This window comes from Bos taurus, chromosome 11, assembly GCF_002263795.3.
Source record: "Bos taurus isolate L1 Dominette 01449 registration number 42190680 breed Hereford chromosome 11, ARS-UCD2.0, whole genome shotgun sequence".
Taxonomy (NCBI): domain Eukaryota; kingdom Metazoa; phylum Chordata; class Mammalia; order Artiodactyla; family Bovidae; genus Bos; species Bos taurus.
The window spans coordinates 25,374,310-25,400,526 of NC_037338.1; the positions used below are offsets into that span (position 1 = coordinate 25,374,310).

At 48.5% G+C, this 26,217-nt stretch overlaps 1 long non-coding RNA gene across 1 annotated transcript; it reads right to left on the reverse strand.

Annotated features, from left to right (window-relative positions):
• Positions 1–16,523: 16,523 nt before the first annotated feature.
• On the reverse strand, positions 16,524–25,237 carry LOC112448766 (uncharacterized). Its single transcript, XR_003037133.2, has 2 exons — positions 17,278–25,237; positions 16,524–17,081 (listed from the first exon to the last, which is right to left on the reverse strand). It is a non-coding gene; the product is annotated as an uncharacterized lncRNA (long non-coding RNA).
• Positions 25,238–26,217: the final 980 nt, after the last annotated feature.

Genomic DNA, 26,217 nt, shown 5'->3' on the forward strand with positions numbered 1-26,217 from the left:
CAGCTCCCCTTCTCTTGCCTTGACAGAGCCCAGACTTGTCATCTGAGAAGCAGGGGGAGGGCGAGGTCACTGCCCTTCTCTGGTTTCCGCCCAGAGCTCTGCTCTTCTGCAGGGAATGCAGTACTGGGCGGCTTTGCAGCCTGAAGTCAGCACTGTGGAAGGAGCCGCTGGGTGGTTCTTATAAAGAAGAGTGTAGGATGCTGCCCTCCCCCGCTCCTGAGTGCAAAACAAGATCCTCTTGGCCAAGGCCGAGTGCCTGCCGTTCAGCCGTGTCCAGGCCTGAGTGTCAGCCTAGACACGTGCATCCAGGCTGCCCCGAGGCAAAGGAGGCGTCCTCAGACACTTCTCAAGATAAAACAAAAAAGTGGAAGTGTATTCATTCTCTGTTGCAGCATAACAAACTACCATAAAGTTAGCAGTTTAATGCAACACAAATTAATTGTCTCTGTTCTATAGGTTAGAAGTTCGGGTAGACTCCGCTGGGCTCTCTGCTCAGAGCTTGCAAAGCCAGAATCAAGGTATGAGCTTGCTGGGCAGGTGTCTAGACGTTCTGGGGCAAGACTCTTTTCCCAAGTTCATTTTGACTGTAGCAGATCTCTGCTCCTGTGGTTGTTGGACTGAGGTACTCTTTTCTTGCCAACTGTCAGCCAGGGGTCCCTCTCAGCTCCTAGAGGCTGCTTTCTTACACCCCTTCCAGGGGGTCTCCTCCATCTTCAGGTCTTCAAATGTACAGGGAACAACCCCTACCCCCATGCTTCAAATCTGTCATATCCTCTCCTGCCTGCAACCCAGAGAAAACTGTCTGCTTTTATTATTTACTTTATACATAGCTATGCTGGGTCTTCATAGCTCTGGGCAGGCTTTCTCTAGCTGAAATAAGCAGGGGCTACTATTCGTTGCAGTAGATGGGCTTCTCATTGTGGTGGCTTCTCTTGTGAAGCACAGGCTCTGGGGCGTGCAGAATTCAGTAGTCGTGATACAGGAGATTAGTTGCTCCACCGCATATGGGATCTTCCCAGACCAGGGATCAAGCCCGTGTCTTCTGCATTGGCAGGCAGATTCCCAGCCACTAGGCCACCAGGGAAGTCCAAACCCCCTACTTATTTTAAAGAACCTGTGTGATTAGGCACACCGACCAGATAATCTCCCTTTTGATTCAAGTTGACTGATTCAAAACCCTAAAATTAGTTTTTAAAATCATTTTGCATATAATGTCACAGAATCAGGGGCTTGATATCTTCTCGTAATCAGGCATTAAGATGAGAAATCTCAGGGGGACATATTTTAAATTCTGCCTACATGCAAGAACTTTTTTGACATTTTTGTCTAAATGTTGGACTAGACTTCTCACAGGACTTCCTTCCCTCTGCCCCAGGTGCTCAGGGGACAAGGTGGCACCCGGCTGCGTGGCTGCCCAGGAACCCCTGGCCCTTCTCTCATCCTTGAAACAGACTCTGAGGCTTTTCAAGACCTGGGCGGGGTGGGGGGTGGGGCGGTGGGTCCGGGGTGGGTGGATCCTGCTTCAGAGTCGCTGGGGCTCTGCACCTTCTCCTTCCAGAGCTTCCACCACCGCATCCCACCCAAACTTCTACTGGGCTCTGCCCTGCCCTTCCCACTCTCTGTGCTGCACCACCTACACCACCTACACGATCTCTGGAGGCCGTCTACACTCGCCTCCTCTCTGCCCACCAGAATCTGGCCCCTACCAATTCCTATTCCTTTCATCTGCTGTCTCCCCCTTATCCCAGTGGACTCCTTCCAGGCCTTATTTCCCAGGCCTTGCTGGGAGGGCAGGGATGGATTCCATCTTGTACCCTGTTGTATTGCCAACACTCGGCCCAGCTCCAGGAACACAGCAGACACTCAGCAAACATTTGTTGTGGTTTCTCTGGGTTCATGTATCTGTGGGGTCCATTTGCTAAAGTGCTTCTCTTTCTCTCCCAAATCCAGACGTATGTCACCACACCCACCCCTGCAGCATGTCACGCTCTGCTTGGCCTGAGGGCAAGAACCAAAGCAAGGGGCAGAGTGTGTGGGTCACTCAGGATGAAACACTCCACGAATTCAGTTCGGTCTCACACAACACACACATACACGTGGGCCAGAGACTTCGAGTTCCCTGTGGCCCATTGCTGGGAAGGCAAGAGTCGCCACTCTTAGGCTTCCGCCCTCACCCTACGTGGGCCACCGGCTAAGCCATCTCTCTAGGAGTTTACTTGTGCTGGCCTTAATCTTTTTTCATTCCATCTCTGAATTGGGGCCCATGTTCTCATCCTCCAGGGGCCCACCCACTTCCTCTTGGGAGTCCTGCCGAGGACAGTGTGGTTTGAAGAACGTTCTAATCCTGGCCCCAAAGCTCTGAGAGAAAAAATGACTAAAAGCCCTGGAATGTGGAGCCTGCTGCTTCCTGCAAAGCATTTTGAATGAAACACGTAACCAACAGCTGCAGCACAGAGAATGGAAACTTTGAGGGACGTCATGGCTCCAGGTCCTCAAATAGCAGGCTTGTGAGCAGAAGAAGCTCTTTATTTCTGCCCAGTCCGGACGCCCTCAGCGCCCACCCCTCCCGGCTCTCCTTCCAGGAACTGGGCCTGCCACGCCAAGGACGTGATCCTGCTGCTCATTTATTCCAAACACTCCGCAGCAGCCCCTTAGAGCCCCCAGGTCTTTGCTGGCAGGTAGTAAGACCCCCTTCCCACTCACAAACTCCCAAGGGCATCGAGGATCCCACCGCTGCCTCCCCAGCGATCCTGAAGCAGGATGCCCCACTCAGATCTTGAAAAGCCCCAGAGCCCGTCCCAAGAGCAGAAAGTCAGCCCATGTTCCAACTGAGTTCTCATCCTGGAATCGGCCCCAGGTCAAGCCTGGCAGTGACAGCCAACTTACGCCAAGCGCTAGGATAGCGTCACCCAAGGCTGCTCTCAGGGTGGACTTGGGGGTGAGCAGGCAAGGTTAGACAGCCCCGTGGGGGCAAAAGGCCTGGAAGTTAGGAAACTCCTAAAGATCATGCCTGAGTGAAGGGATGATACACTGACACTTTCTCAACTCCTTTATTAAGATGTAACATATAGGCATCAAACTGTCTTAAATGGCATGGCTCAATGGATCAAAATATAGAACATTTCAAATACCCTAGAAGTTTCCCTGGAGCCCTTCATAGTCAATAACCCCCCCTTAGTGGTAACCACTCTCAGAAGTTTCTTTCTCTTACCATCAATTAATTTTCCCCTTTTGGGGACTTTGTTTCAGTGGAATCACAAATGGTGTGTGCTCTGGCCATGGGCATATTTTGCTCTGCATTGTCTCTGAGATTTACCCTTGTTTAGACACACTCACAGCTCTGTGGTACCTGCTGTGCTGCAGGTGCTGTACAGAGGATAGCATGTTGAGTTTCTGCACTGAAGCTTTATCTGGAGCCCATGTGGCAGATAAGAAAGTTGGTTAAATCAGCAGTTCACTGTCACGTAGTCAAGACATGGAGGAGCATGGACTCAAACCCAGGGTAGATGGACTCCAGAGCTGATTCTCACGTCTTTCCTCTTCAGAAATATAGACGAGGGACTTCCCTGGTGGTTCGGTGGTTAACAATCCACCTTCTGGGCTTCCCACGTAAAGGATCTGCCTGCCAATGCAGGGGACACGAGTTCAATCCCTGGTCTGGGTACTAAGACCCCACATGCTGCAGGAGCAACTATGTCCTTGTGCCACAACTAGAGTCCATGTGGCATAAGAAGATCCTGCAGGACACACAGGATGCAGCTAAACAAACAGACAATAAATAAATACTTAAAAAAAAAATAAATATAGTAAACCTGCCTGTTTTACCAAAAAGTGGGAAGACATTGCCTTAGACATCCAGAGGCTGGGATTTTTCTCACAAAGGAAACTGTCATTTCAGGCTTTTGTGCACTCAAGAGCCCAGCAGAAGCCCCCTTTTCACTTTAGCCCCAGTAGTCCCTGGGCAATAAGATAAGGCAGGTGCAGAGGGGTGAGCAGGGGGCTGGGAGGCATCTCAGAGCACCAGGCCCTAGGAAAAGAATGAAGAGGTTCATTCATTTAGTCAGCAATATTCATTGAGTACCTACTGTATGCCAGGCGCTATCCTGGGTGCTTCCTTTTTGGTTGTCTACTGCAATATAGCAAACCACTCTAAGACATAGTGGCTTAAAATGAACAACAAATATTTATCATCTTTCAAGATTTTATAAGTTACCTGGACAGTTCTTCTATCAATCTCGCTAGGGTCTCTCATGCTGCTACAAGTCAGATGGCACCTGGGATGGCAGTCATCTGGGCACTTGACTGTCTGAATCAAGATGCCAGATTCTTGTGTCTGTCACCCTGGCCAGGACCTTGAAAGGCTGGGCTCAGCTGGGACTCTAGGATTGCTAAAGTTCCCTCTGTCTCCAACTAGTCTCAGGGTTTCTCCCTCTTCATGTGGAATTCTCCAGCAGAGCACAAGACTTCTTACATTGACAGCACAGGGCTCTCAAAAGTGCAAAAATGGGAGCCCCTACACCTCACTAAAGCTTAGGCCAACACTGAAGCAGTACCCCTTTGGCTATATTCTATGGTTAAGGAGAGTTGCAGTCCCAGACCAGATTCAGTGTGGGCAGAGACTCTCAGTTCAGTTTAGTTCAGTCGCTCAGTCGTGTCCGACTCTTTGCGACCCCATGAACCGCAGCACGCCAGGCCTCCCTGTCCATCACCAACTCCCGGAGTTCACTCAAACTCATGTCCATCAGTCAGTGGTGCCATCCAACCATCTCATCCTCTGTCGTCCCCTTCTCTTCCTGCCTTCAATCTTTCCAAGCATCAGGGTCTTTTCAAATAAGTCAGTTCTTTGCATCAGGTGGCCAAAGTTTTGGAGTTTCAGCTTCAACATCAGTCCTTCCAATGAATATTCAGGACTTATTTCCTTTAGGATGGAGTGGTTGGATCTCCTTACAGAGTCTCCTGGACTCTCAAGAGTCTTCTTTAACACCATAGTTCAAAAGCATCAATTCTTTGGCCCTCAGCTTTCTTTATAGTCCAACTCTCACATCCATACATGACCACTGGAAAAACGATGGCTTTGACTAGACAGACCTTTGTTGGCAAAGTAACGCCTCTGCTTTTTAATATGCTGTCTAGGTTGGTCATAACTTTTCTTCCAAGGAGTAAGCATCTTTTAATTTCATGGCTGCAGTCACCATCTGCAGTGATTTTGGAGCCCCAAAAGATAAAGTCTGTCACTCTTTCCACTGTTTCCCTACCTATTTGCCATGAAGTGATGGGACTAGAAGCCATGATCTTAGTTTTCTTAATGTTGAGTTTTAAGTCAACTTTTTCACTCTCCTCTTTCACTTTTCATCAAGAGGCTTTTTAGTTCCTCTTCACTTTCTGCCATAAAGGTGGTGTCATCTGCATATCTGAGATTATTGATATTTCTCCCGGCAATCTTGATTCCAGCTTGTGCTTCATCCAGCCCAGCATTTCTCATGATGTACTCTGCATATAAGTTAAATAAACAGGGTGACAATATACATCCTTGACGTATTCCTTTCCCAATTTGGAACCAGTCTGCTTTTCCCTGTCCAGTTCTAACTGTTGCTTCTTGACCTGCACATAGATTTCTCAAGAGGCAGGTCAGGTGTTTGAGTGTCTCCTGAGGAGGTACGGGTCAGCAGTGGACTGCCACAGGGGCAGGAGCTCTGGGTGCAGCAGACTTGGGTATGGCATAAGCCCTCTTGGAGGAGGTTGCCATTAATCCCACCATAGAGCTGCCAGAACTTACACAGGACTGTGGAAACAGACTCTTGGAGGGCACAAACAAAACCTTGTGTGCACCAGGACCCAGGAGCAGTGACCCCACAAGAGACTGACCCAGACTTGCCTGTGAATGTCTAGGAGTCTCTGGCGCAGGCGTGGGTCGGCGGTGGCCTGCTGCAGGGTTGGGGGCACTGAGTGTAGCAGTGCTGCATGGGACCTTTTGAAGGAGGTCACCATTATCTTCAGTACCTCCACCATAGTTTGGCCCTAGGTCAAATAACAGGGAGGGAACACAGCCCCACCCATCAACAGAAAATTGGATTAAAGATTTACTGAGCATGGCCTCACCCATCAGAACAAGACCCAGTTTCCCCCTCAATCAGTCTCTACCATCAGGAAGCTTTCATAAGCCTCTTATCCTTCTCCATCAGAGGGCAGAGACTCTACTAGGCAATGAATATAAGGAAGCGTCATCTTTGGAGACCAGCTAACACCCAAAAGTGTTCTTTTTCTTCTTCTTCTTTTTTCACTTACTCAACAAATAAACACTGTCAGGCAAATAGTTTCTTCTGGGATGGAGTAAATTTTAAATATCACTTTTGTTTGATCCAAAGTTATCATTCAGGATAACAACCCTCAGAAGCTCTGCAAAAGGTAAGTAACATTTATTGAATGTTAGGTTCACACCATGCTCAAGGCTTCACAAATGTAACTCATTTACCCTTCTTTGAAATAGGTATTATCATTAGCCCTATTTATAGATAATGAAAAGGTTACTTAAAAAGTTTATTGGGAAACGAATTTCCCTGGTGGCACAATGGATAAGAATTCTGCCAATACAGGGAACACGGGTTCAATCCCTGGTCTGGGAAGATACCATAAGCTGTGGAGCAACTAAGCCACTGTGCCATAACTTTTGAACCCAAGCTCTAGAACCTGTGAGCCACAGCTACTGAGCCACATGCCTCAGCTCTGACACCTATACATTTAGAAACGTGCTCAGCAACAAGAGAAGCCAGTGCAATGAGAAGCCGGTGCACCACAACCAAGAGTAGCCCTCACTTGCGTGACTAGAGAAAGCCCATGCAAAGCATCGAAGACCCAGCGCAGCCAACAATAAATTAATTAATTAAAATTCTCTTCTGGTTAAAACTCTGTGCTTCCACTATAGGTGGGCACAGGCTTGATCGCTAGTTGGGGAACTAAGATCCCACATGCTTCACAGTGTGGCCAAAAAAAAAAAAAGAGGGGTTATCTATTGTTGAGTTAAAAACAACTCTAGAACTCCTTAGTGGGTTTCAATGAAACGATGGTTTATTACCTTTCCCAGATCCTATAGCTCAGGTAACAAGTAACTCAGTTGGGAAATTCTGGGCTTAGGGTCTTATGAGGTTGTAGTCAGACTGTGACTGAGGCTGGGTTAGTCTTAAAGGCCCCTCCACATACCTGGCACTTGGGCTGTGAGGATGCGAACAGGGCAGGCTGAAACAGGGTCCTGGGGCATCTCTAACTCTGTATGACCTCTCCACCTGAGCTCTCCAACATGGCAACTTCAGAATAACTGGACTTTTCCCATGGCAACTCAGAAGTCCAAATGCATGTGTCCTGGGAGAGAGAGCAAAACAGAAGCTGTGATGCCTTTCCTACCTAGTCTTGGAAGTAATACAGTGTCACTTCTGCCATATTTTATTTGTTAAGGCTGTTACAAAGGCTTACCCCGACGTGGGGGAGGGGACATCAATTCTGTTTCTTGGTAGAAAATGTGTCAACAAATTTAAGCCATGTTTAGAACCATCATAGACTACTCTCTGCACATCAATTCATTTCATTCTTCTCACATGCAAAAGACACTCACTTGCTTCCAGTGATCTCCCCAAAGTCTCATCCACTATGGCATCAGGTTTAGACTAGAGGTCTAGATTCTTGTCATCTAAATCACCCAGCTATGCAGGAGGGTCCTCAGAGGCAATTCCTTAGGCACAGTTCCTTGAGTACTATTCCTCTTTATCTAAAGACTTGTGGGCTGAAGAGACAACTTATTTCTTCCATGCACATCCAATACACAGTAATGGAACAGGCCTAGGAGGACCACTTCAAAATGGGCGGAGAAGGAGGCACACAGGAGTAACCAGTCCACAGCAATTTTGAAATCCAGCCAGGCGCATATGGTCAGTTTCATGATTAGAGCTCTGTTCAACTGCCTGGGAAAATTTCTCTGTGGTTCTTAGATCTATCCTCTGGGTTTTTGCTTCCACTTTCTTAATTTTTCTTTCTTTTCTATTAAAAAAAAAGGGGGGGCTGTTTTTTGGCAACTGAGCCAAAAAAACCTGAAACAGCCAGAAGCTGTTTTCTGTTTTCTTCCTTCCCATAGAATTTGGGGCCTAAAGTTCCCAAAAAAAAAAAAAATTGCAGGGGGGTCATTTTGTTCTACTCTGTCCCTTTTAGTATAAGCTGATGGTGCTTTTGCCAATGTAATTCAGTTTAAAACTTCGTGAGTTTCCTATGGATGCTGCTGGGGCTTCCCTAGTGGCTCAGACAGTAAAGAATCCACCTGCAATGTGGGAGACTGGGTTTGATCCCTGGGTTGGGAAGATCTCCTGGAGAAGGGAACGGCTACCCACTCTAGTATTCTGGCCTTGAAATTTCCATGGACTGTATAGGGCATGGGGTTGCAAAGAGTCGAACATGACTGAGAGACTTTAACTTTCAAGAAGGATTATCCCCTTACAGTTTTAGAAGCCCTATCATTTAATGAAGAGAATCTGTGAGGCACACTCTTGAAATAGTTAGAGGGCTTTTGTCTATCTGAAAGATTTTAGGAAGTGTTAGCTCTTTCTGAAGTTTTATTAAGGTTCTTATAGTCCTATTCTGAATTTTATCTTTGTCCTGAAGCCCTTTCATAGTTTGAGAACTCTTACCTGGGGAGTCTGAGAATGAGAAATATGATTTACTAGTAAACCCAACAAATCCTTGGCTTTTTTATATTTCTTATAAATTTTGTTTAAAAATTAAAGCTTCCTTTTAAACTCATATTTCTCTATCCTTATAATTTGTTATTGTTGTTCAGTCTCTAAGTCATGTCTGACTCTTTCTGACCCAGTAGACTACAGTACAACAGGCTTCCATGTCCTTCATTATCTCCCAGAGTTTGCTCAAGTTCATGTCCATTGAGTTGATGATGCCATCCAACCATCTCATCCTCTGTCGCCTCTTTCTTCTCCTGCCTTAAATCTTTTCCAGCATCAGGGTCTTTTCCAACAAGTTGGCTCTTCGCATCATGTGGCCAAAGTATTGGAGCTTCAGCTTAAGCGTCAGTCCTTCCAATGAATATTCAGGACTTATTTCCTTTAGGATTGACTGGTTTGATCTCCTTGCTGTCCAAGGAACTCTCAAGAGTCTTCTCCAGCACCACAGTTCAAAAGCATCAATTCTTTGGCACTCAGCCTTCTTTATGGTTCAACTCTCACATCTATACATGACTACTGGAAAAATAGCTTTGACTATATGGACCTTTGTCAGCAAAGTGATGTCTCTACTTTTTAATATGCTATCTACATTTGTCATAGCTTTTCTTCCAAGGAGCCAGCATCTTTTAATTTCATGGCTGCAGTCACCATCTGCAATGATTTTGGAGTCCAAGAAAATAAAGTGTCTCACTGTTTCCATTGTTTCCCCATCTATTTGCCATTAAGTGATGGGACTGGATCTTCGTTTTTTGAATGTTGAGTTTTAAGGCAGCTTTTTCACTCTCCTCTTTCACCTTCATCAAGAGGCTCTTAAGTTTCTCTTCACTTTCTACCATTAGGGTAGCATCATCTGCATATCTGGCATTTTTTAACATTCTGCTCAAAAATCTCCTTAGTGCAAATCATTGGCTAATCAGGTCCATTTTCTATTGTCCACATCACCTCAAGTGAAAATGTCGTAAATTTTCCTCTACTACATAATAAAGATCCCTCTCCTGCTGCTTCTAATAACATTGACCTCACTTTCCTGTAAGTCTTCACCAGCAGACTCCTGAAGGGCCATCAGGCTTCCACTAACAATAGCTTCAAACCCATATGATTTCTGCCCACCTCCTAGTCCCACGCCATGTATTAGGCAGCTCTCCAGGTCTAGATATCAAAAAGTCTGTATCAGTTATACTGCATTAGGACAAACTGTCCCAGAATGATGATCTGAAAACAATAACACTTATTTATTTAGCTCACAGATCTGGGGGTTGTCTGGGACTAAGTCAAACAGTACTCTCAGAATCTCTCTCAGGAGTTTCTAGTCAGTCGGTGCCTGGGGCTGAGATGAACTCAAATGCTTCTTTATTTGCATGCCTGGGACATAAGCTGCTGCTGCTAAGTCGCTTCAGTTGTGTCCAACTCTGTGCGACCCCATAAATGGTAGCCCACCAGGCTCCCCCATCCCTGGGATTCTCTAGGCAAGAACACTGGAGTGGGTTGTCATTTCCCTCTCCAATGCTTGAAAGTGAAAAGTGAAAGTGAAGTTGCTCAGTCATGTCCTACTCCTTGCGACCCCATGGACTGCAGTCTACCAGGCTCCTCTGTCCATGGGATTTTCCAGGCAAGAGTACTGGAGTGGAGTGCCATTGCCTTCTCCGGGGGCATAAGCTAGGAAGACTCAAATGGCTTGGGGTTAGATGGCTGGGGCTTCTCAGGTATCTCTGTCTTTGAATGTGATCTATCTCTACAAGGTAGCCTAGGGTGGCTGGCTGAAGGCTCCCAACATGAGTGACCCCAAAGAAACCACCAGAAACTTCATGGTCTTTTCTAACCATGCCCTGGATATTATATGGTTACTTCTGCTGCATTCTGTTTGTGCACTCTTAAATGCATACCTGGGTTCAAGGGGAAGGGACAGAGACTGTAATTTTTTTTTTCCCCCACTCCAGTGGCTTATAGGATCTTAGTTCCTGATCAGGGATTGAACCTGGTTCCTCCTCACTGAAAGCCCAGAGTCCTAACCAGTACACTACCAGGGAATTCTCCAAAGACTCCAATTCTTTCTTTTAATAGTTATTTATTTGGCCGTACTGCGTCTTGGTTGCGGGATCTTCAGCTGAGGCCTGTGGGATCTAGTTCGCTGACCAGGGACAGAATCTGGGTTCCCTGCACTGAGAGCTCAGAGTCTTAGCCACTGAATCACCAGGGAAGTCCCGACTCGAATTCTGATGAGAGGAGAGTTAAAGCGTTGTGGGCACATTATCAAACCATCACAAGCAGTTAAGTAACACATCCAAGGTCACACAGCTGGCAAGTGACAGAGTTGAGATTTGAACCCAGCCATTCTGGCTCTTGGTTTCCCAGGTGGCCCTAGTGGTAAAGAACCCGCCTGCCAGTGCAGGAGACTCAAGAGATGCAGGTTCAATCCCTGGGTTGGGAAGATCCCCTGGTGAAGGAAATGGCGAAACCCACTCCAGTATTCTTGCCTAGAGAATCCCATGGACAGAGGAGCCTTGCAGGCTACATACAGTCCATGGGGTCCCAAAGAGTCAGATGTGACTGAAGAAACTTAGCACAGCACATTCTGGCTCTTGGGCTTCCCTGGTGGCTCAGAACAGTGAAGAGCCTGCCTGCAATGCAGGAGAACCAAGTCTGAACCCTGGGTCAAGAAGGTCCTCTGGAAAAGGGAATAGCTACCCACTCCAGTATTCTTGCCTGGAGAATTCCATGGACAGAGAAGCCTGGCAGGCTACAGTCCTTGGGGTCACAAAGAGTCAAACATAACTAAGCAAAATACTTTCACGTGTCATTCTGGCCCTAGCCTCACATCCTTAACTGCTTACTAGTCTACGCTGCCTCCTATGTTTATGGACACAGGAGCAGATGGTTCATGATATAAGGGCAGGTGGGCCCTCTGTCTTGGGAAAGCTCCTGACTTGATTTTCCGTACTCAGCTTTCAGAAAGGTAGCGAGACTCATATTAGCTGCAAGAAACTTAATGAGTGAATCGGAATTGGTGTAGCCATCCCTCAGACGGTAAAACGTCTGCCTATAATGCAGGAGACCCGGGTTCGATCTCTGGGTCGGGAAGATTCCCTGGAGAAGGAAATGGCAACCCACTCCAGTATTCTTGCCTGGAAAATCCCATGGACAGAGGAACCTGGTGGGCTACAGTCCATGGGGTCGCAAAGAGTCGGACACGACTGAGCAACTTCACTTTCACTTTCACTTTTCTCCCAAGGCATTTTCTCCTCCCTGAGATCATTTTCTTCCCTGTGGCCATCTGTGCCTTCATTGTGGTTTCCATGTTATTCTCATCACGGCCTGAGACACCTTGTCACCTCACTCCTGCACATCAGCTCTCACCTTCTCAATAATGTTTTCACATAGGGGAAAGAGTCATGTCCCTTGACATTTCAAGAGTGTCTGCCAGACCATTTGATGGAGAGCTTCCACAAAAGTCTGCAGATTATGTATCAGAAAATGAAACTTTTTTTTTACCCAGGCCCTGGAGTTTTCCTAAATTTCTTTTAAGTCTTGACTTTCAACTGATTTCAGAGATTAAAAATGACATCTTTGTCATGAAGTCCTGAATAGGGTTTGCATAACAGACCAACACTTCTAGCAACTCCTAACTGGAATAAAATTTCGTATCTGGATGGCTCCTTGATACGAAGGACGAATCAGCCGGAACACAAATGGTGGTCAGGCAAGATCACCATGGATGGTTATGCAGTCTGTGCACTGCACAAAGGAGCCTGGCCAAGGAAGTGAGTGGAACGAGACTTGAAACCCAACCCCACATTCCACTGGCCAGACCTTCCAGTCGGGTGATGAACTGTGTCTGCCTGGAGGTAAAAAACAGCTTTTTCTAATTTGTCCGCCCAGAGAGGCACATTCTTCTAACCCAACAAAAACACCACATGTACTAACAGCAGCACCAGGGGAAGTATGGAAGGAAAAATGAGACATTGCATCTACCTGCTCCACAGGACGAGTAACAGAAATCAACACTAGCACATGATAATAATCAATTTATTAAATTTCAAGAAAAGGATGAACAAGTGAATCTCAAGAAAGGCCAGACCCAGGGCAATGCAAAGAACTTAAGCACCTAGGGTCAATGAACCTCCTCCCTAGAGCGCTTGCATTAAAGCAGCCCCATTCCAATGGCTTCCTCCAGATCCAGAGTCTTCAGAGAAAGAATCTGATCAGCCCAATTTAGTTCAGTTACTCCCTCCATACCCACCAACTATGATGGGGGAGTCACCTGGTACAGAACCTATACTGTAGCGATCTTGTTCCCTGGCAGTCCAGTGGTTGAAAGTGAAAAGTGAAAGTGTAAGTTGCTCAGTCATGTCTGACTCTTTGTGACCCCATGGACTGTAGCCTGCCAGGCTTCTCTGTCCATGGAAGTCTCCAGACAAGAATACTGGTGAGGATAGCCATTCCCCTCTCCAGGGATCTTCCCAACCCAGGAACTGAACCCAGATCTCCTGCATTGCAGGCAGATTCTTTACCATCTGAGCCACCAGGGAAGCCCTGGATTTCCAAAGCAGGGGCCACAAGTTCGATCCTTGGCCCAGGAACTAAGGCCCCACATGCAGCACAGTGCAGTCAAAAAAATTTTTTTAATTAAAAAAAAAAAAATCTAGACAGTAGATTAAACTGTTGAGCCCCTCACCATAAGGCCCTAAGTGAGAGCTGTGCGGCCCTCCAAGAGTTGTCTACAGCAGTTCTGTAAAACTGTCTAGTATTGGTCATCCCCAGGAAGGCCAATAGTTAATTGAAGTCCTTCCCACAAAGTCCTGAGAGGCTGATCTGATCCAGTCAGTCCAAAAAAAAAAAAACAACAAATTTTTGTGACTGTTCAGCCATTTGGTTTCACTCTTTATGCAGCTGGCAATGACATTTTCCATTTACCAAAGATCTTATTTATGAGTGCTTTTATCATCAACATATAGTCAACTCTTTATATTCTGCTTCTTATTGGGACTTGTGACTCTGGCAGACCCGCAGTCATTCAGTTCCATAAACTACTCAGAGGCCAATCCACGACCAGAAATGAATTCTGGCAAAATCACAAAAGTAGGTTGCAGTGTCTTGAAGAGCAACCTCTACTCTTTAAATGATGACACAGTTAAAATAATCTAATAGGAGCCTATGTAGCCGCTCCCCAGATACAACAGATGTCAACAGTTTGCCATCTTGCTTCAGATTTCCTTATTATTTTTTTTAGTTGTGCTGGGTCTTCATTGCTGTGTGTGGGCTTTCTCTAGTTTCAGAGAGTGGGGGCTATCCTTCCTTTCAGTGCACAGGCTTCTTATTGCAGTGGCTTCTCTTGTTGGGGAGCAAGGCTCTAGAACCATGGGTGGGCTTCAGTAGTTGTAGAGTGTGGGCTCATTAGCTGTGGCTTGTGGGCTCTTGAAGAGCTTCCCAGGTGGCTCAGTGGGTAAAGAATCCATCTGCAATGCAGAAGACGCAGGAAGCACAGGTTCAACCCCTGGGTCAGGAATCCCTGGAGGAGGGCATGGCAACCCACTCCAGTATTCTTGCCTAGAGAATCCCCATGAACAGAGGAGCCTCGTGGGCTACAGTCCATGGGGTCGCAAAGAGTCAGACACAACTGAAGCAACTCAGCATGCATGCATGGGATCTAAATCGTGGGCTCAGTAATTATGGCACAGGGGCTTAGATGCTCTGCAGAATGTGGAATCTTCCTGGACCAGGGATTGAACCCAAATCCCTTGCATTGCAAGATGGATTCTTATCCAATGTGACACCAGAAAAGTCCAAAAAGTTCTTTAATTTTTAGAGAAAGAAAACTTTACAGAGCTATAGCTACATCTCTGCCCCATATCCTTCTTCCCCTTTGCCTACAGATAACTGGAGAAGGAAACGGCAACCCACTCCAGTGTTCTTGCCTGGAGAATCCCAGGGACCGGGGAGCCTGGTGGGCTGCCGTCTATGGGGTCGCACAGAGTCGGACACGACTGAAGCGACTTAGCAGTAGCAGCAGCAGCAAGTGCCATCCTAAAGTCCACAGTATCTTCAATTTTGTATCAATATGAGATGTATGTTCACTAAACTTACGTGCTCATCATTTCATGATGTATATAAGTCATATCATTGTGCTGTGCTTACACATACGGTTTATTCAGACTTATACAGTGCTATATGTCAATTACAGCTCAATAAAATTGGAAGAAAATGAAAAAGGAGGAATAGAGGAAAATATTGAAACTCAGGACATCTGTCCTCAGAGAAAGGTCTGTCACAGACATGGGTTCCCTTCAATAAAGCATTTCCTTTGAACTCTTCCTATCAGTTGAATATGAATGTGCTGTTTTGTAATTAGACAAAACAAGTGTTATATACTTCTGGAAAAAATATTCAAAAATTAAAATAATTATTGATAAGGAAAAAATAAAGTCAGGAATATCATTTCCAAAAGGGATTTTGATTTTCATTTGGACCTCAGGTGCAGGTGTTGAGTCAATTAGTTTCCATGGTGCCCCATCACTGTTCCTTCCATGAAGGCCCTCTCTTGTTTTGTTTATTTGTTCCTCTGATCTTTGTTCACTACCCCAGTCTCTCCTAGGCTAGGTTCCTAGGGGGAGCACCCCAAAAAAGTGAAAAAGCCATGTGGAAGTTATCTCCTTTATATTACTTAGCTTCCAGAATCACCACTTCTGCTAAACTCTATCAGCCAGAGCAGTAACAAGCTCCCGCCTAGATTCAATGAGAGGAAAGATAGACTCCCACCTCTCAGCAGGAAGACTATAAGTTTTACTGCAAGAACAGTATGGCACATGGGCTATCTATTTTGGTGGGCCATCCTTGGATAATACAATCCCCAATCCTACCTACATTATAGGTAGGAGAAAGAATGGATAGGTGTCCATTATTGCTGGAGTACAATATGCAAGGTGGAGGCAACCAGACACAAGGCTGCAAGGACAGATCCAGCCAGGTTCTGGAGGGTCTTGAAAACCCATTTTGGAGAATGCTTATAGGCAAAGGAGGGCTTTGGAAGCCCCAGGATCCCTGTCCCCTCATTTCCATCACCCAGCACCTCCTTTGTGCTTGATGAGAGATTATCTAAGACCCTCCCTCTATAAGTGGCTGAGCAAAGGGACTCTCAGAATTGGCCTGTGCCCTCTGAGTAAGGGTCAAAGGTAACCAGACACCAGCCACTACCTACCCTTGTTTCTGTGGGTGCGTGTGTCCACATCTACCTAGTCTCTAGACCCCAGAGAGGCATGGATGCTACTGCTTGGGTGGCAGACAGGGACTCTTCAGAAGTGGCCTTCCAGGTCTATTCTGAATGGTCTTGTGTAGAGGAAGACCCACACTTCACACACATACAACCTGTAGCATTTCACATTAAGGATATCAAGGAGACAGCACTTATTTGATAGTCAGGAGTCCTATGTTCTAATCCCATCTCTGTCAGCTGTCAGCCTTGGGGACATCATTCACCCTGCTGGACCTTGCAGACAAATACAAGAATTACACTAGATGGGCATTTTCTCCAAGTAGAGTCACTGGAGCTCAGCTATAAAAATCACCTAGCTGGAAAACTACAGTGAGATACCATCCGACACCCATGAGAATGGCAAATATCAAAAAATTGACAATGCTAAATGCTAACAAAGAAGAGCAACTGGAACTCTCCTACATTGCTGGTAGGGATGCAAGATTGTAAACTCACTTTGGAAAAGTTTGGCAGTAGCCACTAAAGCTAAATACCTTCCTTAGCAGTTCTACCCTTAAAAGATATTAAAACATATGTTTGGAAAAAAGACTTGCACAAAATGATCGTAGCAGCTTTATTTATAACAGACAAAAATTGGAAATAGTCCAGGTGCCCATCAACAGGTGAACAGATAAACCATTAATAAAAAGAAATAAACACGGGTGATACGTGGGTGGATCTCAGACACATTCCACTGAATGACAGAAATCAGAAACAAGAGTGGATACGGTATGACTCCACGTATTATGAAGTCCCAAAACAGGTGAAACTGAACAGATGATGACAGAAGTCAGAACAGTGTTTGCCTGGGGGCTGGAGGGTGGAGTGGGGAGACTAGAAAGAAAATCCAGGGAAATTTCTGGAGAGATAGAATTGTTCTAAATCTGCGGTTCAGCATGCTAAGTCTCATCAGTCCTGACTCTTCTAGATTCTATAGACTGTAGCCCTCCAGGCCCCTCTGTCCATGGGATTCTCCAGGCAAGAATAACTGGAATGGTTTGCCATTTCCTTCTCCAAGGGATCTTCCCCACCCAGGGATCCAACCAATGATTCTTCTGTCTCCTGCATTGGCAGGCAGGTTCTTTACCAGTAGTGCCACCTGGGAAGCCCCTCGAAATCTAGATGGAATGAAGGTAACATAGATGTATGTATATATATTTGTCAAAGTGCATGGAACTGTACACTTAACATCTACACAGGTACAACACTTTCATACTACAGTTTTTTTTAAAATAAACCATATTGCAAAAAAATATATATCTGCATGTCACTATTATACTTTAATTTTTTAAAAAATATAATCATCCAGACTACCTGTTCAAATACAGCTTCCCGGGCATCCCAGACCTACTGAGTCAACTGGTCCTCTGGAAAAGGGCCCGGCGATCGGCATTCTGAACCGGTCCCTGCTTTGGCAAGAGCGTGAGATGTAAGACCCACGTCCCGGAGAAGGGCGGGGCGGGGGCGGGAATCCCCACACGCTGCTCCCCCGCCCACGACCCACAGCACACGATCCCACCGCACACTTGGCGCCTCACACTCTCCCCAAGCCCCCCAGTCCTCTGTCCAGTCGCCCCTGGTAACCGAGAAAGAGCAGGAAAAGCCTCAAAGTACAGCCGCCCGGGAAGGGGCCGTCCACAGTGTCAGCGAGACAAGGGCAAATACAAAATGCGGGGTAATTGGCGGTTTTCTAATTCGCGGCCCTTTGTGCGGCCGCGCGGAGCCGGCGGCCGCGCTCCCAAGCCCCGGCCTTTCAGTCGCCGGGGGCCCGGGCCGCCGCGCTCCCCGCGCTCCGCAGCGCATAATTAATCGGGCTTCACAGGGCCCAGGACAAAGGCGCCCATTCACCCCGCCGCTCCTCCCCCCGGGGATATTGTTATTTCTAAAAACTGCAGCCAGCTGGGCCGCAGAGAAACGTCAGCTCTGTGGGAGAATGAGAGGCCAGGCCGCGAAGGAGAGAGGGAGCTCTGTGTCCGCGCTCCGAGCAGGATTAGAGGGCCGGGGGAGCCTGGGGTGGGCAGGGGGCCCGGGGTCTTTTCTCAAGTCTGCACGACTCCTCAGAAAGCCTTATGATTTCCATGGGGCCCTGGAGGCGACTGCCATGGAGATGGTAATGGGAGGCATTGAGGCTGGTTCTTAGGAAAGGAGAGAGCAGATACATTCAGGACCTCGGCTCAGCTCCCGGGTGGCGGGCGGGGAGGGGGTGGAGGTGCTGGATCGCCAGGTGGGAAGGCCAAGGTGCCCCCACCTGTACCCACCTCTGTCGACACCAGGGAAAATATTGCAAAGAATAAAGGCCTGAGTCTGGATCCCGGCCGCCTGCGGTTGAGTCAGGGGCTGAGAATGCGAAGACCCCACGGTTACCTGGCCTATGCTCCAAGGACCACCTGGGGAACCTGTTCAAAAGGAAACCTATACAGGCCTGGGCCTCACCCCCAGAGAATCAGCTCCCAAGGTCTGGGCTAGGGCCCAGGTATCTGTATTTTCATAAGCTCTCCAAGCTCTGCTGCAGCCCCCTGACCTGGCTGGATTATCTCTTGGTACTCACTGTCCCCGGGAGATGGCTCAGGTGCCCCATTTCTTATTTCAAAGAGGAGAAAACAGGTTCAGGGACATAAATCCACCTGCCCAAATTGATAGAACAGAGCTAGAACGGGACCCTGGGTGGCTGTGTGCAAGAACAGAGGAAGACGCTGCTGAAAAGGAGTCTTCCCCTCCTCCCCAGGGCACTTCTTGACTGCTCAGGCCTGCTCTGGGCTCCCTCTTCTATGGCCTCTATGTGCATGAGATCGATCTGTCTAGTTATTCCAGTATGTTCTGTCTTATAGGTTCACTGGGGTTTTCTTCTACCCGCTCCATCAGAGGCACCCTGGAGTGGAACCTGAAGATCATTTTGGGTTTGTGTCTTGCCCAGTGCTGGGAGAGCTCTGGCCAAGGCTCAGTGTATGTGAACAGCATCTCATGATTCCAGATGCCAGTCCTCCAGGCAGTGTTCCCCTTCAAAGCCCAGCACCCTCCCTGGGCCCAGCAGCGGGCCTTGTCCAGGGCCAACAGTCCTGGGCTTCACCTCTGCCACTGAACCCAAGGAAATGCGCACCCATTCATTCCTCCTTCCCAAACTGGGAGCAGTCATGAACAACCACCATGGATCTCCAAAACCTCAGCCTCCTGAACACCTCCCAGAACAAGCAGGGGCTTTTCCAAAACCCTGCCCATCCCATCGCATTTCATGGAGACGTTCTGTCCCTCAGCTGTACTCTGGAAAATGTTCCCTCAGCCTAAGACTGCCAGTCCTGAGCAGGACCACAGGCCTGGGAGCCAGAGCATGCCATAGCTCCTCACTCCTGCAAGTCAGGGAAAGGAAGCCTCCTGTGTTTTCAGAGAGCCCAGGCTGGCCTCTAAGGCCCAGAGAGAAGGTCCAAACAAGCTCACTCTGCTTCCACCAGGCCATGCCAGACACTGGAAAGTCAACATCATGCGACATTCATATCTGTGGGCGGGAGAATGTGCAGAAAAACTTAAGAACAAAGTGGAAAGAAAGAGAACAAGAGTTCAGCCAAGGCCTGGCCAGGCCTCGGAGGGGGCAATTTGGCTGTCCAGCAGGAAGCCAATTCAGGCACAGCCACCAGCAGAGATTCCCAGGGGACCCTGTGACCCAGCAGTCCCAGTGGCCAGGCCACCAGCATAGCCTCAAGCAGAAAATCAAGCTAGCTGTCTCCTATTAAATAAACTTTATTTAGGGTATAGAGTGATCCAACACTTTCTGAAAGTGAGAGGAAGAAGGTTCAACTATGAGGAAACCAGACTACATAAAACAATGTCCTTGAAATACACACTGAAGTGTTTAGAGGTAAAAGAGCAAAATGTCTCTAATTTGTTCTCAAATGATTCCATAAAATGTAAAAAATCGGTGAATCTTGAAAAAGGGCTTACAGAAATTACCTGTAACATTCCTATAATTTTTCTGAAGTTTGAGAGAAAAACGAACAACAAACAGAAGGCAGCATACCACACACACAAATAACACAGAATCAATATTCCAAATCCTATACCAGGGATCGGACTCAACTTTCTTATTGTCTGCATGCTTGTACACATCTTTCACTATCTCCTATTATATCAATCTGTGAACCCAAGTTGGTTTGAAGATCCTTAGGGATAAGGTCTGTGTGGTTTATCTCTATGACCCTATTGCAGCTAGCACCGTGCTTTGTAAACAGAAGACATTTAACCAAACCTGGCATCTAGTCATTGGCCATGGAAGGTTTCCTGTTCTAGGTGAGATGCAGGAAGAAGGAGGAGAAGGAGGAAATGGGAAAAGGGAATCAAGAAAGATGGTAGAATCTATAGAGATTTTCCAGTCCAATACACTCAATGGCAGAACTGATGCCTTTTTTCAAGGTTAATAATCAGGCCCACCTAATCAGATTCTTCCAAGAAGCCTGAAAAAAGTAACTCAGGCCCAGTGGGGCTGCCCCGTCAAGTCCACTGACAGCACTTACAGACCTGCATGGCCTGAACCCTGAACCTGGTCATGTTCACTTCAGCGTGTGGTTACCAGAGTCAATCATGTGTTTATTTCATTTTTGTCTCATTCTGAGTGTTTCCTGTGTGTGCATCTTTCCTCCCCAGTGAGACCACGGGAGGAAGGGTCTTGCCTCCTTCTGCCCCGGCACCATGGCCACCCTCATGGGTATGGTGGAGACACAGATGCACAATAAGCCCTCAAATTCCCCGACCAGGGACACTATGTCTGGTTTGCTCTCTTCTACATCCCCAGCACTTAGCACAACAGTTGGCACATAGTTGACACTCAGTAAAGACTCCCTGAATAACAAAGTGAGTGGCAGTCTTGTGAGTTGAGTCCAGTGGCCTTCTTTGCCAGGACACACTAAGCAGGCTCTTGAGAGGTGCCCTTTTGGCCTCAGATGCTCAGCCACAGAGGTACATCCAGTGCCGGCCCCCCTTCTCTGCCCGTCCTCAGAGCGGTCCCTCTGGATGCCAATTCTATGACATTCCTAAGAAAGATGGCAGCACCATCTCTGCAGCCAGGGTGGCATGGTCAGTGTTGGGACGGAGGGGCCCTCCTGCCTCTTCGTGTCTCTTCTCGTGGTCCTCTGGGGTGAGGCGGCCTTGGGAAGAGAAGCTTTGCTCAGTGCATTTCCGGTGGGGGCAGGATCTCCTGTGAGAGAGCTCGCGGTGAAGGTTACAGTGCCCTGCAACCTCCACCCCTCACTCCGCCCCCGCATATACAGGCACGGGCAAGGCTGGGTCTGGGGGCAGCACAGTGCAGCACCCAACAGGGGCCAACTTTGGCAGGGAAGCGGGCTTGGAGGGGGCAGGGGGGTGTGACCACATGGTCACCAGGAACACCATTGTCCTCCCTGTGCCGGGGCACTTGGTACAGGGCAGTGGGACGACTCCTCCTGGGTGCCAGCAAGAACAGGAAACTGGGGCATGAGGATCTTCAGTCGGGCCCTCAGAAGCCGTCCAGGCCTCTGGAGACTTGTTCGGGATCCCTCCTGCTGCCACCTTGGAGCCTGGGCCCCACGTCAGTCCAGGAGGAGCCAGACACCTTCCTGGCCGTAAAGGAAGGGACATTTCAGGCTGCCCAGAGAAATCTCTGTGCATCTCGGGAAGAGGGGAAGTTCCTCCTTTAACATCACTCGACCGTGGGCTGCGCCATCTTGACAAAGCTCTCCCTCTCTTGGCACCTCTTGCCGTGTCCCTGAGCCTCTCTAAAGGAAACCACTGGCTGGGCCTTGGAGGCAGAACTGGGCATGCTCCCAGCACTCTCCACGTTTGCTTTCAATCCAAGAAAAAGCCAGGCTATCGGGCTGGGAACTCCTACCATCCCCCCTTTCTTTTCTTTTCCCCTCCCCCTCACTTTCCCTCACCCCATCCCCCAATCCCAAGAGCTTCCAAAGTGACAACATGTGGGCCCAAATCAAACCCTTGTCCTCGGGCCCTTGCTGGCATGTCTCCCGGCTCGCCCACCTTCCTCCTCCAGCTCCGCAACTCGGCCACCCTCCTCACCTCTGCCCCCGCCATTCCTCTTTGTGAACAGCTTGCTAAATGCAGCCAAACTTCCCCTTTCAGTTCACAGGCTTCATAAAACAGCTGCAAAAAGTCAGCAGCTCTGCAAGTTCTCTTGCAAAGTTTGGCTGAGAGCAACGTCCGCTGGTTCTAGTCATTGTTCCGCCCTCCTCCCCCCAGGCTCGGAAGGCCTGTGTCCTCCTCCAGGAAACAGTGGGGAGACCAGATGCCCCTCCAGATCTGCTCTCAGAAACACAATCTCCTCAGCAATCTAATCTAGAGAGAACTCCCCAAGAGGGCCTGGCTGAGTGTAGCCAGGGAGAAGAGACCGCCCGCATACTGGGCTGGTTTCCTGACCCTGCCCAAGTCCTCTGGGACCCCGGGTGTTCCACAAAGTCCCTCCAGCCACAGTCCTCTCGTCTGGAGGACAAGGGATGGGTGGATTGGTTGACTTTCAGGGTCCCTTCCAAGTCTGAAATTCCACAAATTGGTAAATTTCTCCTTAGGGTCCCCAGGGACAGCAGACAGTAGGGACTATGCCCAGGGACAAGCGTCTCACTGAGAGTGGTCTGACTCAAGCACAGGCTTCCTAAACTGCGTCCCGTGTTCTCTCTGTGACACACAGCCCTCAGTAAAAAAGAGGCACCACTCTCGATTCCTGATTGGACTCATCTGGAGAGACTGCACGGTATGCATCCTGGTCTCCTGCGTACATGCAGGCTAAGTTACTTCAGTCATGTCAGACTCTTCACGACCCTATGGATGGTATAGCCCACCAGGCTCCTCTGTCCATGGGATTCTCCAGGCAAGAATACTGGGGTGGGTTGCCATGCTCTCCTCCAGGGGATCTTTCCTACCCAGGTATCAAACCCGTGCCTCATCTCCTGCTTTGGTACATGGGTCCTTTATCACTAGCACCACCTGGGAAACCCATCCCAGGTTAAACTCAAGACCAAAGAAACTAGAGTCTCGGCTTGGGGCCTGCTCATCAGTCTGTTTGGGAAGTTACCTAGGTGATTCTGAATGCGCAGATAGGGTTCAGAAGCATTGTGGGAGAAGATTCTAGAAACTAAAGATGAAGCTCTAAGCCCAAGGTGCCCCATCTGCCCCTTCTCTGCTGAGAAGGACTTGAGGCCAGTAGAATGAGCCCTGTGATGAGAGAGACCTGTCTGTCACGGATGGGGTGAGGGCCTGCACCACGGTTGCCATCAGACACTGAGGCTTGCCACCCCCGCACCCCGGAAGGACACCTGGTACAAGACCAGCCTCTGGATGCTGGCTCCTTGACCTTGCCTGCTCCCTAACAGGCCCCAAGGCCTCCTCTTCACCCCCCCGGAGCAGATGGCCCCGAGGCTGCAGTCCAAGAACTAGCTACCAACTTCACAAGAGACAGGAGGCCCCAGGGCAACTCCAGGGCTTTGTGTGGATTAAGAAAAGGAAAATAGAGAAGGGAAACTGAAACTGGGCTGGAGGCAGTGAAGGAGAAAAAGACAAGAGAAAGGGGAAGGACTCTGAGGTCAGAGAGTCATGTGAATGGCATTTAGGGAACAAAGCCCCCAGTGCTGTTCCCCTGCTCCCCCTTCATCAGTCACCCCCTGGGCCTGGTAAGAAGCACCCTTCTGCTGGGGCTCCGGGCACAGACAACACTGCTGCCCATACAGAAAGCCCAGGTCCAGAAACCTGCCACGTCTGAGTCCGCAGCCTGGTCCATCTGCCCTCTAGGCCAAGCTAGCAAGGAGGCCTCCCTGGCTGGCACTCTCAGATTTCCACCGCCTCTGCCCTCCAGCGCCGGGGTCTCTCCTCACACACTGGCCATCAAACTTGACCATTCCTAGAGCAAAGCATAGGCTAAATCCAACTCCCAATATGCTTGGCACCATATCAGGGAGACCCAAGTGATGCTGTTGACTAGCTCTGTGACCTTGAGCCAGCCACCTCCCTTCCCTCCTTGGGTCTCAGTGCCTGGTCTTGTCTGCTTTCCTGTGAAGACATGTTTGGAAGGAAGGGATGTTACTGTGCCCCAGAGGTCCAGTGCCTAGGCTCTGAGGATGGAGACCTGGGCTCGTGTCCCAGGCTCCGCCGTTTACCAGAGTCGTGAGCTCTGTGCCCCTGTGTTGTCACCTGTAAGGTGAGAATTAATACATGGATAGCAGAAAAAGACAACACAGGTCCAAACCAACATGGGACCAAGATCTAAAATATACAAGGACCGCTCTTTGCAAATCAAAAGAAGAAAATGGCAACCAGAATAGAAAACTGGGCAAACGATATGAGCAGGTAGTTAACAGAGCTGCAAGATCATACACAAAAGAAATACCTGTTAACATGTCAGAGAGGTTCTATCAGAGAGGACTAGGGCAATAGGGATGATTTTGCCCCCTCTCACCAGGGGATAATTGGCAATGTCTGGAGACTTTTTTGGTTGTCATGGGGTGGAGGGGGGTTGCTATTTGGCATTTAGTAGGTAGAGATCAAGGATGCGGCTAAACATCCTATAATGCCCAGAACAGCCCCTACAACAAAGAAGAATCTGGCCACAAATGGTCATCAGTGTTGAAACTGAGAATCCTGGGGCTAAATAGATGGGTAAACCAATGGATGAACGGGCCTGGCTGGGACAATGAGCTGCTGAAGCATACGACTGATTACAATGAATCCAATAAAAGGGTGATGGTAATGGTTCCTAAATGTTTGGCAGACAATAACAAGTTCAATGAATGGTCACTACTCTGTTACTCTTCCCTTGAGGGGTCTGGACTCCTCATCGCCCTTATGTTTGCTCCAGCCAACAAAGCAATGGGCTTTAGACCAGAGGGGCTCCGCTGTCACCCAGAGATAGGCACACAGCCACAGTGGGCAGCCCAGCTCTTGCCCCTGTGCCCAGTGGGTGGTGGAATGGCGGGAAATACAGAAGGGCAAAGAAGGAAAAAGATAAAGGTGGGTGGGAGTGCCTGGGCCACGGAGTGAAGAGGAAGAGAAAGGAGACACTGCAAGCTTCAGGGTTTCACAACATGACAAAAATACCCAGAAAGGCAGGGGGCAGGGAGGGCCACAGGGAGAAGTTCAAGTTGAGTAATGGCTGTGGTTCTCTTCACAAATTCATGGAAAATTCTCTTTTCACACCCTCTGGTTCAGTTAAACTAGACCCTTAACCACCTCCACTGTGGCCTAGAAAGAGATGCATCCCGCGGCCACCATGGCTGGCACCATCTCCTCCTTGTCACTTCCTCCTTCTCCACTCTCCCCAGCCAGTTCTCCATCCCTATTTTCCAGAATGGAAATTCCCATTCTGGTCCCCCTAGGGCCCTAAAGCAATTGACAAGATACATACAATATTATCATCATCATCGCTACCATCATCTCATCTCTTAGCAGCCAGCATCTGGGAAGAAATCACCTTCCTTATATAGCAGGCCCAGAGACCTTCTAAGCTTCTTCAAGCTGAGCCCCAAATTTGGCTCTGAGCTTCCTGGTAGTCCAAATGAAATGAGAATGGGGGTCAGTTTCATGAGTTGGATTGCCCATAATCAGAAGCCACCAGTTCCTCTGAGGATGCAGAGCTTCGCCAGAAACTGGATCCAGAAATATATTCAGCTCCCAGGTCTTACAGCCAGCACTGGCTGAGGCAGTGACTGCTAGAGACAACGGCATCCCAAAATAAATGCAATAGCAGACTCCTCCGGCCATTTTTCCAGAAAGCCCCACCATAAAGGAGGAACATAAGAAAGATTTTGTGGTGGTTAAATAATGTGGTCCAAAGAGGCGCTTGGCTCCATGAGAGCCCAAGTCAGTTCAGGGATAAGTCTCATCTGGAAGAATGGATGGAATGTGTGGCCTTTAAATAACCCCCATGAACTTTATTTCTCTCAACTGAGCTTTTGATAAAACTGGGGCAGCGGGAGGCAGTTGGAGGTTGTAACCGCTGACAAGGGTCTGGCAGGCGGTGCTCTGGGGCTGGGTGAGGGTGGGGCCAGGCGTCCCTGGCACCTTCAGAGGCATCATTCATGGATTCAGCTGTTCTCAGTCTCCCCCAGGGGCCCAGAACACTCAGAGCGTTCTCATTTTGCTCTGACCTAAAGTGGAACTTGCCTGAGAGGCTGGAGGAAGTAGGAAGCAGGGCTCAGAGCAAGACTAGGGGTAGGACTGCTGGCCTGCCCCATAGCCTGGCCTCTCTTTTGGGTTGTTATTAAAAGTGATAATAACCCACATCCATTGTGG